General features: G+C 49.0%; 1 pseudogene; it reads right to left on the reverse strand.

Annotated features, from left to right (window-relative positions):
- Positions 1 to 1,519: 1,519 nt before the first annotated feature.
- The window catches only part of LOC149345671 (uncharacterized), a 43,630-nt pseudogene continuing 31,335 nt past the window's right edge, over positions 1,520 to 13,814 (reverse strand).

The raw sequence follows: 13,814 nt of genomic DNA on the forward strand, positions 1-13,814 counted from the left end.
TTAGATTACGGTGGAGCGCCATTAGAAATGACGAATCATCTTAAAATTTTGGGTTTTACTTTCTCCCAGGACATGCTGTGGGATAGTCACATTGATTCTGTTTCAACCAAGTTACCCCGAGCAGTTGACGTTATATCGCGTTACAGATCATATCTCCCGTGTAAAATAAAATTATTTCCTCCTTTACCCTGATCTTAATTGCTGTTTTCTGGTCTGGGGCACTACCACACTTGCAAACTTGCAAAATATTTTCATACTTCAAAAAACGCTTATCAGAATACTTTCCAATGTATCCTACAACGACCATTAGCAAAGTGTTTTCCCCAGAGCAAACATAATATCAGTATTAAATCTTTACAATTATAAAGTAACACTTGCATTCCAGCGCGAACTAAAAGATCATCTTCAGTCTCTGCATAAGGTGTCATTACTGTCATTACCCGTCATAAAGTGGAATGGATTGTACCAACCCCTAGAACAAACTATGCAATGGAAAAATTATCCTTTACACTTCGAACATTATTAAACAGCTGCTATAAATCCGAGACTGACCTGCTTAAAATATCGAACCAAGAAATACGACAGTTTCACCAGCTACGTTCTTATAAACGCCACCTGTGTTCTGCAATTATTGCACTGCTTAACGCCCACTGTATTTATTGTAGTGATTTTTTTAGGGTTTTCTTTTTATTTACTTTACTGTATTTACAGAAAGATTTTATTTGTGCCTTAAGTAATTGCGAAGATATTATATATACATGTTTGCATGTGTATTTCCAGTTTGCTCTTGTCGCCCTGTAGAAGGAGCTGTGGGCTGTTGTCAAGCTCCCGTTTCCGAGCAGCTTTTACCCACAGCTTCCTTTATCATCTCGTTAGAATTAAAGAATATTGTTATTAGTATATAGCTTTGCAGCGAGAGATGATGGCCACTTCACCGGCCTGTCGCCGATGGTAAATGGGTGACAGCTAACTTGTAGCTTTAGGTGCAAAGGAGCACAAAGGATTTGTGGCGTGTGCTCACTCACTGGTCGCCACACTATGCACGCTAGCTGGCGTGGTCAACCAGTAATCCATACTATATGGTCAGCTGCGTACGGTATTTTCATTTTAGGTACACGACCGGCCATTACGGGGCATAGAAGGGTATCTTAAATTTTTTTATTTTACTTATTCAAGTCAACTGGGTGGACGAAGCAGCATTTCAATACCTCTTTACAGTGGCATCTGGTGCGCAAGTAAAAATTTCGCTGAATTTTTTTTGATGTTTTGCGTTTCTCGGGAAGTAGGAAAAGTACTGCTTGGAGTTTCGCTGCGGCAACTTTACTCACTGATCTCTAACAGCCAACAGTAGTTCCGATCTCACAACCGCCAAGAACACTACCAACGAATGAACACACAGATCTCGCCAAGCAGCGACCACTATATCTGCACCACCCACTTTTCTTTCTCCTCGGTCACCCTCTCCCCAAAAATGAAGCTCAAAATCACAGACTGTGATAAGTACCGCCGTCCCCAAAACTCAGCCCCCGAACACATAGAAGATCTTGAAGACTGGGCGGCTACGCTCACACAAGTTGTCTCCTCGGCGACGACCTGCGTCCAGGACAATCCGGATACAGACATTGCCGACAGCCGACTCGTACACATGTGTGAAGCCCATGCCAGCCTCCTGAAACGGTGGTTGGCCAATAACCCCAATCATCCCCTCAAGCTCAGAACTGCAGCCCTCGTAACAGAGATCGAAGCTCATGCGGGACAGCTAGCTCGCCAACAGTGGGGGCAGCTCTGCGACCGTATGAGCAGAAATCTCGGTATAAAAGACACCTGCAGATTCCTTCGATGCCTCCTGGACCACGAATACACTAAGAGTAACCAGTGGCACACACGCCTCCTTCACAAGCTGGACAACGACAACGATTGCCTACTTCAAACCTCTCAGTACCGGTACCTTGCCACCACCGCCAAGACCACACTCCTCGCCTTCAAAGGGAACCCGAATCCCGACCTGGACGCCTAGGTCTCCGTGTGGAAAGTACAAGCAGTAATGCTCAAACTTCATACTACCTCTGAGCCAGGGGCGGACAACATAACCAACAAGATGCTGCGGAACCTAGATGAGCATTATATCCATGTTGTTGTAGACCTGTTCAACCAACACTGACAGGCAGGCACACTCCCTGCACAGTGGACTCATGCAAAAGTCACATTTATTCCCGAACAAGGCAAACCTCTCCAATTTCAGAATCTCAGACCCATCCCTCTAACCTCCTGCCTCGGATAACTCTTTGAACATGCAGTACTCAACAGATTACAAATCCATATGCAAACACATGACCTCTCCCCCCCCCCCCCCCAAGGTAAGCTTCCGAAGCCACCTCTCAAACGAGGACGTTATGCTCCAACTTTTCGAAGACCTCTTTCGCCCTAGTCAACACAAATGCACCAGACCCTTGCTAGCTCTGGATCTCACTAAAGCGCTCATGGCGTGATACTTTTAATGCAACTGCCTCAACACGGACATCATCTCTAAAAAACACCAGCGCCACCCACCAAATTATACGCCTGATCTGAAGAATAGCCAGCAGGCATTGAGGTATGAGCGAACATCATCTCCGGTGCCTAGTGCGGGCCTTCGTGATCACCCGAATGGTTTACTCCCTCCCCTACTTCGACCTCCGCGAACGGAAGAACAAAAAGTACATTCCCTCATCCGCTAGGCTTATCAGACCACTCTGAATCTTCCCCGAAATACCTTCAACGCCCGGCCCCTTCTCATCGGGGTACACAACAGGCTGTGCAGCGTGGTGTGTCCACAAGAACTTGTCGCAGCACATCGCATGGCTCAACTCGAACGGCTCACTGCCACAGCCAACACATTCTAGCTTCGCTGGTCTTCCGGCCCACAAGCTGTTTGGTTTCAACGGGGTTTAACGTCCCAAAGCTACTGAGGCTATGAGGGACGCCGTAGTGAAGGGCTCCGGAAATTTCGACCACCTGGGGTTCTTTAACGTGCACTGACATCGCACAGTACACGGGCCTCTAGAATTTCGCCTGCATCAAAATTCAGTCGCCGCAGCCGAGATCGAACCCGCATCTTTCGGGCCAGCAGCCGAGTGCCGTAACCACGGTGCCACCGCGGAGGGGCTAAGATATTTCCTCCTTTCCAGGAGTGACACAAGCTGCCTCTCTGACACCGGCCCCCTACCATCATCATCATCATCAGCCTGCCTACACTGCTGGGCGAAGGCCTCTCCCATGTATCTGCACTTAACCCTGTCCTTTGCCAGTTGCGGCCACTCTATCCCCGCAAACATCTTAATCTCATCCGCCCACCTAACTTTCTGCCGTCCCCTGCTACGCTTGCCTTCTCTTGAAATCCACTGCGTTACCCTTGAAGACCAGCGGTAATCTTGCCTTCGCATTACATGCCCTGCCCAAGCCCACTCCTTCCTCTTGATTTCAGCTAGGATGTCATTAACCAGCGTTTGTTCCCTCACCCACTCTATCCTCTTCCGATCTCTTAACGTTACACCTATCATTTTTCTTTCCATAGCTAGCTGCGTTGTCCTTAACTTAAGCTGGACGCTCTTAACCTCAACGTTTCTGACCCATAGGTGTGTACCGGTAAGATACAGCTCTTGTATACTTTTCTCTTGAGGGACATTGGTAAACTGCCATTCATGATCTGAGAGAACCTGCCGTATGCGCTCCACCCCATTTTTATTCTCCTAGTTATTTCCCTCTCATGATCCGGATCAGCGGTCACTACCTGCCCTAAGTAGAGGTATTCTCCTACTACTTCCAGCACCTCGCCACCAATTGCGAACTGCTGTTCTCTTGCTAGACTGTTGAATATGACTTTGGTTTTCTGCATGTTAATTTTTAGCCCCACCGTTCTGTTTGGCCTAACTCATTGATCATGCTTTGCAGTTCACGTCCTGAGTGACTTAGCAAGGCACTGTGACCAGCGAATTACAAATTACTCAGGTATTCTCCACTAACTCGTATACACAGCTCTTCCCATTTCAGGCCCCGGAATACCTCCTGTAAGCAGGCGGTGATTAGCATTGGCGAGATTGTGTCTCCCTGCCTGACATCATTCGGTATTGGAATTTTATTCCTGAGTTTATGGAGAACTATAGTAGCTGTGCAATCGCTATAAATATCTTCCAATATTTTCACATAACACCCTGATTCCGCAATGCACGCATGATAGCTGAGGTTTCCACTGAGTCAAATGCTTTCTCGTAATCAATGAAGGCTATATATAGAGGTTTGTTATATTCTGCGCATTTCTCTATAACCTGATTGACAGTGTGAATGTGGTCTATTGTCGAGTACCTTCTACGAAAGCCAGCTTGATCATTTGGTTGACTGAAGTATGAGGTTGTCCTGACTCTATTAGGGATTACCTTAGTAAATACCTTGTAGGCAACGGACAGTAAGCTGGTCGGTCTGTAATTCATCAAGTCCTTGACGTCTCCTTTCTTATGAATTAAGATAATGGTAGCGTTCTTCCAAGCTTCTGGTACTCTTGAGGTCACAAGGCCCTCTACCATCCATCCTTAAAGACAGGCTCATTATGCACCAGCTCCCTAAAACATGCACCCTGTCCACCACCACCAAAGCACTGCACAAGCACCTCCAAGACAGCGATGCGGCATACGCATACGCCGCAGAGTACACTGGCCGCGATGCGTATGAGTGCATACACTCAGCATTGTCTTTAACTGCGCCACGTAGCCTCAAGCACCGTTAGGGCCGCAACATTCCTAGAGGCAGTGGAGACGTCCTTGGCACTAGCCATCTCCTTCCACTGCCACACTAATCCTCAGTGGCTGCAAAACGGCTATTGGAAACTACGCCCCGCGGACTGCTCCGCACAGTCACATGCAGAATTCTCATTCTTCCTTAGGCTAGCCCCTATCAAACCAACCAGTTTGAGTAGGGGCCAACGCAGGTATTCCCCGCAATGAAGCTGCCTACTCCTTCGCTTAAGCGTCAGTCAACCGAGCAGGCCACACCACCGATCCGAGCTGCTCCCGAAACTATCTGCTCACATAAAAGGAAATCAGCCTCTCCTATAGGGAACAAAGGCTCTAGTATCCCCCTCCCCCAACACTCAATTCCCTCACCGGACTAGAACAGGCTGCCTGGAGGCAGCTCCATGCCGGCACATTCATTTCCCAGCCTTCCTTGCGCTCGTCCAACCGGGCCTGCACTCTCCGGAGTGCACCCTATGCGGCTCCCCCATAGCCAATTTCTATCACATCCTTGGAGTTAACTCCGACCCCCCTCCCTATCTTTAGTAACTCAAGGACCTAGAAAATTGGGTCGTCGCGATGTGCAGCTCCAAGCCGGCCGTACAGAAGCGCCTAGTGGATAGGGCCATGCAAGTCGCCGAAAGCCACAGGCTACCGGCCGCTCTTCGCGACCTCGAGCCAAGCCAAATATAGGATGTAGTCTAGCGCAATTTGAACGTTACAAAGTTCGCTCCGGCTAAAACGGGCAAAGAAATTTTTTCCGCCGTGATGGCCACCCTGTCCGCAATAAACATGACGGTGCAAGATAGAGAAAGCCATCGGCTGCTCAAGCTCATGTATTTGTTGTAGCTTTTTTGCTAAAATAAACCATGCTAGAGCAGTTTGATCGGGCTAGGTTCAACCTGATGTTATCACCTTTAAATTGCGTTAGAATGTATTACCAATAAGTGTTTTTACCACCACCGCACCATCACCACCACCAGCAAGCCAGCGAGCGTGCAGTGGGTAGCGAGTGATAGCACGTCATAAATTCTTTCCGTGCGTTTTGCACCTCAACCTGAATGTAAAACACCACCTCATGCACGCTCGCTGCCGTGCTGAACCGTCAAGTGCCCGCCGCGGTCAATCGATGGTTAGCGCGCTCGGCTGCTGTGTTGGAGTACGCTCGGTCGGATCCGACTGCAGCGGCCGCGTTTCGATGGAGGCTAAACGTAAAAGCTGCCCGTGTGCTGTGCGATGTGAATGCACGGTAAATATCCCCAAGTGGTCGAAATTATTCCGGGGACCTCCACTACGGCACCTCTTTCTCTCTTTCTTCTTTCACTCCCACCTTCCTCCCTTTCCTTACGCCGCGGTTCAGGTGTCCACCGAGGTGTGAGACATATACTGCGCCATTTCCTTTCCACAAAAAAAAAAAAACAATTTCCAATTTTCCGCGCCTTACGCATGAGCAGCGGCGTAGCTCCTCCCACTTTTCTCTCCTTCCTGGCGCCAGGTGCGCTTGTTCCAAGGTCGCTTCCAGGAACCAGCTCCTCGGCAGATATGGGCTACGCTCCTGGTGCCAGCAGCATGGAAAGCACCTTGTTACTCTCATGGCCATCAGGTGTTTTGGCTATTACAGCTCTAGCTGCAAAAATGTTCAGCGTCTCTTCAATGTGTGTGAGAGACTTTAATGAATACAGTAGAGATGAAGTCATTCTTGCCCGGCTCTACGCATAGTTCCGTGTTGCATTCTGCGCACATAAGAAAGACTGTCTGCTATGACAACAAATGCCCGCTATGCAGTGAACACCCAACGCTTTACCACGTTACATGGGCCTGTCAGAAAATGCAGGCAGCGCCGATAAACAACACACCAACACCGGAGCAGTGGGAGGCTGCGCTGTCCAGCTCGAAGCCTGTCGAGCAGCTCAAGCTGATCGACAGGGCTCACAAGACTGCAAAGGTCACTGGGGCCCTGGACTGAGGGCTGCACCTACGCTGCGAGAAAGAACCCTTATACAATAATGTTTTTCATTCATTCATTCTCAGCTTGACGCGCCGAGCCGTGTTAAGCCCCCTTGGCACCTTCACTGGGTGGGACATCATTGGACGTCGTCGCGTCCGCTTCCTGGATGTTGTGGCTACGTCAGGCTCGGAGTCTGAGCTGGTGGAATGTCGTTCCCCGTTCGAAGGCGAGCTATTTTCCAGCGATTCAGACTGGGTAATCGTACACCTTAACCGCACCGTGAATTAAGGAAAGAAAGAGGGAGTGTTTGAGGTGTCCACCGAGTAGCGAGGCAATTAATGCTCCATTTCCTTTCCACAAGACCACTTACTATTATTTTTACCATTACGTAATTCGAGTGGGTACAGCCAAGACTGTCACCACCAGAAGAGAAGACCGTGCGTGCGGCCATCACGCAACTTTACCAGGCACCTGAGGAACTAGGAGGAGACCAAAAAAACAAAGCGGAGAGCGATAACAGATCTTGAGCGCGGGCAACAACAAATCGTGGAGAGCGTCAATCAAGATAAAACAGCTTTCCATCGTCTTTATGCGATCAGACAACGCATGCGTAAAAACTGTAACCACTGAAGCGCGTGATCATCAACAACGCAAAGTACTGAAGGAGAAAATCAGTTCTCTTTCTCTGAGACAGAAGGCAGCAGGCACTTTGATAGCACTTTAAGTCCCAGGATATGGCAGCACGAGCCAGTGAGCATGTATTTTAAGTACAGCGCGTTTTTCGAACACGAGGCCGCTACCGTGCATGTACGGCAAAAACACTGCAGGAGTTAAATTCGCCGCAGGTGGTGGTGGTGGTGACAACTTATAATTGATGAAATAGAGTTTGGGAGCCAGAGTGGCCCCGCTACATGGTCGGCGTCCCTAGTCCGGGACACCTCATGACGAGGCCCCGTCTCTCGCCCGTTTCACAGAGCCCTTTGGGACTCAAGCGAGGAGCAGTTGAGGTGGGTAGTCTCCCATGCCTCTCTGGAAGGGGTAGGGGAAGGGGGGAGGTGGTGATTTTGAGTACACGCCCACACCATGTGGAAGATATCACAGGTCTCCCCACAGTGCGGGCATCGCCCATCCGTGTTAGGATCGTAATGTGTTGTGATTGCAGGACAGAGTAGAGTACATGTCTGCAGGCGCCCTAAAGTTCGCTCCTCCGTCTTACTCAGCCCCTTTGCAGGGGGCCGGGAAAAGGTGGTGGTTGTCGCTATAATGCGCTATTATATCTTTGAATCGCAGCAGCGGCCGGTTAGTCTCCGAGCCAGAAGAGCTGGGGTGAGGAGCCCGGTGAATAAGCGCTTGGGCAGCCGCGTCAGCGGCCTCATTACCTCGTAAGCCCTAGTGGCCAGGAGCCCAAATGATTCTTTTCGGTGTTTCATCAGTGGCAGTTCGTCTTAGAATGCGAGCAGCTAAGGGGGAGATCTGCCCTGCCAAGTAATGATCACATGCTTTTCGGGAGTCCGTAATGATGATTCTCGAATTGGCGTGGGCGGCAGCACGCGCTATCGCTACTTCCTCGGATCGCATTGAATTCGGGGATCGAAAGGAGAGTCCATCAACGTGCATTTTCTGGTGAACGACAGTGGTCGTGTAAAATCCCGTAGGCGATGGGTCTGCTACGTCTACATAATATACACCGGGTCGGGAGCCGTGTTGTCTCTCAAGAGCCCGAGCCCGCGCTAGTCGTCTGTTTTCGTGCATGTCGGTGTCCATGTTACGGGGGAGCGGGGAGACCCAGAGCATATGGCGCCACAGTACTGGGATACGCTCCGCCTCCTCTGGAGTGCAGTCGTGTTAGATGTGTAAGCGGTTTAGCAGGCGGCGCCCAGGGGCCGTCTGCACGAGCCGCGTGTATTGGTTCACGAGGTGGGCCTCCCGCAGCTCCTGGTAGGAGTTTAGCACCCCCTATCCCTTGAGTTTGGCATTAGAGGTAGCCACCGGGACATCCAGGGGTCGCTTAGTTGCCTTGCTGATGATGGCGTCTATTCGCGCCTCGTCTTGCTTAGTAGTGCGGAGATATGGCACGGCGTAGAGGATCCGGCTAGTCACGAAGGCATAGACGTGCCGAAACGCGTCACTGCCCCGCAGACCGCCCCGCTTGTTGGAAACACGGCGGATCATGTCCCCAACCTTTTCGCCTATTCTCTTGAGTTTCACAATATTGGAGTCCGGTCTGAGTCTGTAATGAATGAAAAGACCCAGAATACGGAGCTCCTCCACCTCTCTAACAGGACCTCCTGATAGAGAGATGTGAATTGCTGTCCTATCCTTTGGGTTCGCTCTGACATGCAGAACCTCTGGCTTCGCCGCTGGAGATGTCTGGAAAAAACCTTTAAATGGTTACGCCTTAGCCCTCAGCAATGCTGAGTTGCGTGATGCTGTAGGCTCAGAAATAACACTAGCGCTAGTTTACGGTGGTGACACATCACTCTGGCAATAGCATAGCTCGAGCCACGAACATACTTTCTGTGTGGAAGTAATGCCGTGCGCTTTTATTTAGGGATTAGTTGCAGTCAGAGAAGGCGTTGCAGGAATCCTACAGGAGGCGGACATTTAGACGATACCGTAAAAAAAGAGAAGAGGGAACATGGCTAAAGGGGCCAATATTTACGCAATGTTTACGCTATCTCTCAGAGAATTTCCAAGTGTCAACAAAAAGCGTACATGTATTGGCTTTTATGAGCGTGACTCAAGAAGTGCTGAAAAGAAACGGCGGCGCAACAAGGACACTAACAAGAGAGGGGACACCACATGCGCACACTACCAACTGTTTATTGCATGGAAAGGTTGCATATTTAAACATACCGCTCAATCATGACACTCATCGCATTATCGCTCCTAACCCAACACGTGGAAAAAAAAGCAGCAACATCAGGATAACAGACAAGAAACTTTTCACGTTTGCATAACAAACTAAAAGATTGTGATAACAGAACTTAGAGGAGGCCATCTCGTAGCAAAAGCAGTGTCAAAAAATCGTAGCAAAAGCAGAGTCAGACATGAGAAGGAAAAGCAGTCAAAAAGAAATTACAATCGTAGCAAAGGCAGAGTCGAACGCATTAAGCAAAAGCAGTCAGAACCCTAAAAAATAACAAAACGGAAAAGACAAAAACAGTAACAAAATTAACAACCCGCCTAAACAAACAACAGACGGCCGCTAGAAATGCAGGGCTGAAAAGATGCATAGTACATGACATCACAAAAAACTGTCAAGAAAGGAGACTTCATTTGTAGGGAGGGACACAGAAGTCGCTGACACAAGTGTTTCCCTTCTTATGGATCATAAAGGTCTCAAGAATTTAACGTGCCACCTGATCGCGACACCTACCCAGAATCCTTATTCCGTTAAGCACTGGCTCACACTTGCAATCTTTACACTGTAGAGGCAAATTCGACCCGCCTCCGTTTTCTAACGATTTTCATGCTCCCGTGTCCTGTCGTTAATGCAGCGACCCGTCTGGCCTATCTAGACCCTCCCGCACGTCAGTAGGATTTCATACACCACTACGACGGCACAGTAAACTAAATGCTTGCCGTGCCTCTTTTCGCACATGGCTTTCTTCTTTTCGCTGATCCGCGAGCATAACCCGCTCAGCTTTCTTGGCGCAGAGAAAACGACAGGAGCGTCGTACCGGCCAGCAACCTTCCTCAAGCTGTGCGCCACACGGTGTATATAAGGGACCACTTGTGGTCGCCTTGATCCCGGCTTAGCATGGGATTTTTTCTTCTTGCCTTTCATTTTTTGAAGGAGGGTCTCCGCTACGCTGCAAACAACAGAACAAGGGAAGCCAGCCATTCGAAGCCTTTCGATCCGATTGTTGAAGCTAGCTTCAGCCATGTGAGCACAGGACTTAACCAATGCGGACTCCTTTTAACTGTCTTAGAGTGCGCCGATCTGTACGGAAGCAGTTCCTTTTTTTGCTCGTGGGGAATACATCCAACACACTCGTCCTTCTAAAAACTTGATATTTAAAAACTGCAAGCTGTTGTTGTCTGGAAGTTCGTGAGTAAAAGCAAACCCTTTTCCCTATTGTCTGAAAACGGATAAGATTCTTTCCACTGTGCTGGGGAGCGTCAATGCAGAGTTAGTACTTTTTAGTATTACCAAGAAGTCGTCCACGTATCTAAAAATTCGCAGGACTGGGCCACTGTCAAGGGAAGAAGCTAAAGCATGGTCAATAGTTGATAAAAAGGCATTACACAATGCAGGGGCGACACAGGAACCGATGCAGATGCCTCTTCTCTGCAAGTACATTTCTGTTTCAAAGCACACAAAGGTAGACCTTAGGTAAAATTCAAGTAGTGATAAAAAATTCTCAACACTTGGTCCAGCTGAGTTCTGAAATGCGATGGCTCCATTAGATTCAATGCACTCCCGTACGGATTTGAAAAGGTCACTATGAGGAAGTGAATAGAATAAATCTTCCACATCAACAGAAAACAGGTATCCAATAGAAGACTGGTCTTTTAAAATAGCTGTCACCTCTGCAGAATTCTTGGTATCAAAGGGATCGTCTACTTCCAGTCCTTTCAAATGCTGCCAAGAATCCCGCTCACTAACAATTGATCTGAAAGGCATGCTTGGCTTATGGGTTTTCACCGTAAAAAACACATCAAGTGACCCTTTCTTGCGGTCGCTGATACCCTTGGCCAGCCCGGTGAGCTGTAACTGGTTGCACAACGAGATAGTTTTCGTTTTCACTCTACAGACACTCTTCTTCACCCGAAGAAAATTCTTCAGTATGGCCTGTGTCGCCTTTTCTTTGAATACGCCCGCCGGAACCACCGCAAAACCGCCTTCTTTATCTGCTTGAAGAAGTCTTAGGTCGTTATCCTTGAAGAACGAAACGACGTGTCGCGTGCCCTCCTTTGGGTACAGGTCCTTTTTCCGGGCTGTCCTCAGTATTCCGTCAACACCATCCAAAAGGCACCTTTCCCGGTCCTCACAGGCTTTATCAGCCAACTTCCTGTTCAGGGACAGTAGCTCGAAGGCTGGTATTCTTGGAGGACAACTGTACTTCGGCCCTTTCGTTAGGGTAGCGGCAACTTCTTCTGGAACGGAGGCATTCCCAAGGACGACCAGGCTCCTAGGCTTCACCGTCTTCTTCTCAGGCTTCCGCGGGAGAACAGTGAGATAACGTTGCCACAAAAACTCTGTGGATTGCGCTGCGAGAAGTCTTAGAGCAGCCAGTTCCTTTTCAGCGAGCCAGTCAGGGTTAAGGTTGAAGCACAAAACGCGAAACCAGTCATAAAACAATCGAACTTGTCTCCACAGTTCAGATTTTTGAATGCGGCAAAGCCGTTTGACGTGTCCAATGGAAGGCTTAATCACACCAAAAAAGGAATTCACTTCTGGGGGAACAAGTCCCTTGCGGAGACAAAAAGAGATGAATCTTGCACGGCAGGTTGAAGCAGCGATGTGAGCCTCGAGCGCATATACTTGAGCATAGGAAGGACTTGAACACATAAAAGGACCCACTGTAAAAGAAAGGTACTTCAGAAGAACCGAAAGGCTTCGAATGGCTGGCTTCCCGTGTTCTGTTGTTTGCAGCGTAGCGGAGACCCTCCTTCAAAAAATGGAAGGCAAGAAGAAAAAATCCCATGCTAAGCCGTGATCAAGGCGACCACAAGGGTCCCTTATATACACCGTGTGGCGCACAGCTTGAAGAAGGTTGCTAGGCGGTACGACGTTGCTGTCGTTTTCTCTGCGCCAAGATCTGCGCCAAGTCTAGATCTCCACTTAAATCTAGACTCTGCCTTCCAAACCGATATAATTTATTTAGATTTCGTCAAGGCATTCGATCGCGTCCCTCACCAGCGTCTCTTTTCCAAACTCTCAGCTCTGTCACTTGACACGCTTGTCTTATCCTGGATCCACTGTTTCTTAACCGGCCGTTTGCAATTCACCGTCATCGCCAGTCATGCATCTCAAACTACTAGAGTAATCTCCGGGGTTCCCCAGGGATCGGTTCTTGCTCCATTACTCTTTTTAATCTTCATCAACGATTTGCCATCTGGTATTTTATCATCTGTCCGTCTCTTTGCGGACGACTGCGTCATTTATCGCCGCATCAACAATAGCAGTGATCTGGAATTATTACAGGATGACCTAAGCCGAATTCAGAAGCGGTGTTCCGACTGGCTAATGCAGCTCAACGTTTCTAAATGCAAGTTCATGCACATCTCACGTCAACGTTCGATTCTTCATTTTTCGTACTCCCTGAACTCCATAGCGCTGTCTCAAACTAATTCATACCGGTACCTCGGCATCGAGATAACAACCAACCTAACCTGGGCTAATCACATCACGAAACTATGTGCTAGTGCCTCCAGATCACTCGGATTCATCAGGCGATCACTTTCCATGTCCACCGCAGCCACCAGACAGCTAGCATATGAAACGTACATCCGAACTAAACTAGAATACGCCTCAACAATATGGAATCCTCACCAAGCCTACTTAATAGATTCACTCGAAGCCATCCAGAATCGGGCAGCACGCTTCATCACCTCACAGTATAAATCTCAGCTCAGCATCACAGCGTTGAAATCATCGGCGTGGAACCGGCGCGACGATGGAAGTGCCACTCACGCATTTTTTGCTGCTTGTGCAGGTTATCACCGATGTGGCTACGAAACAGCATGCTACCCAGCTTTGCATGAACGGAATGTGCACGGCATCGACAGTCTACAGTAAAGCGTCCCAAGGCAATGACACTGAGCGCGCGACGTGCGCGGCAGCTGATTTTGACCAGTGCAGCCTTCCGACCTACGAACATTGGGACCAAGACGAAGAAAACCGCCTACAGAAGGAGGACATCCCCAGTGCTTTACCGGGGCGTGGAACCGGCGCGACGATGGAAGTGCCACTCACGCATTTTTTGCTGCTTGTGCAGGTTATCACCGATGTGGCTACGAAACAGCATGCTACCCAGCTTTGCATGAACGGAATGTGCACGGCATCGACAGTCTACAGTAAAGCGTCCCAAGGCAATGACACTGAGCGCGCGACGTGCGCGGCAGCTGATTTTGACCAGTGCAGCCTTCCGACC

This window comes from Amblyomma mixtum, chromosome 4 (genome assembly GCF_055824585.1).
Source record: "Amblyomma mixtum isolate Tamu chromosome 4, ASM5582458v1, whole genome shotgun sequence".
NCBI classification, from domain to species: Eukaryota; Metazoa; Arthropoda; class Arachnida; order Ixodida; family Ixodidae; genus Amblyomma; species Amblyomma mixtum.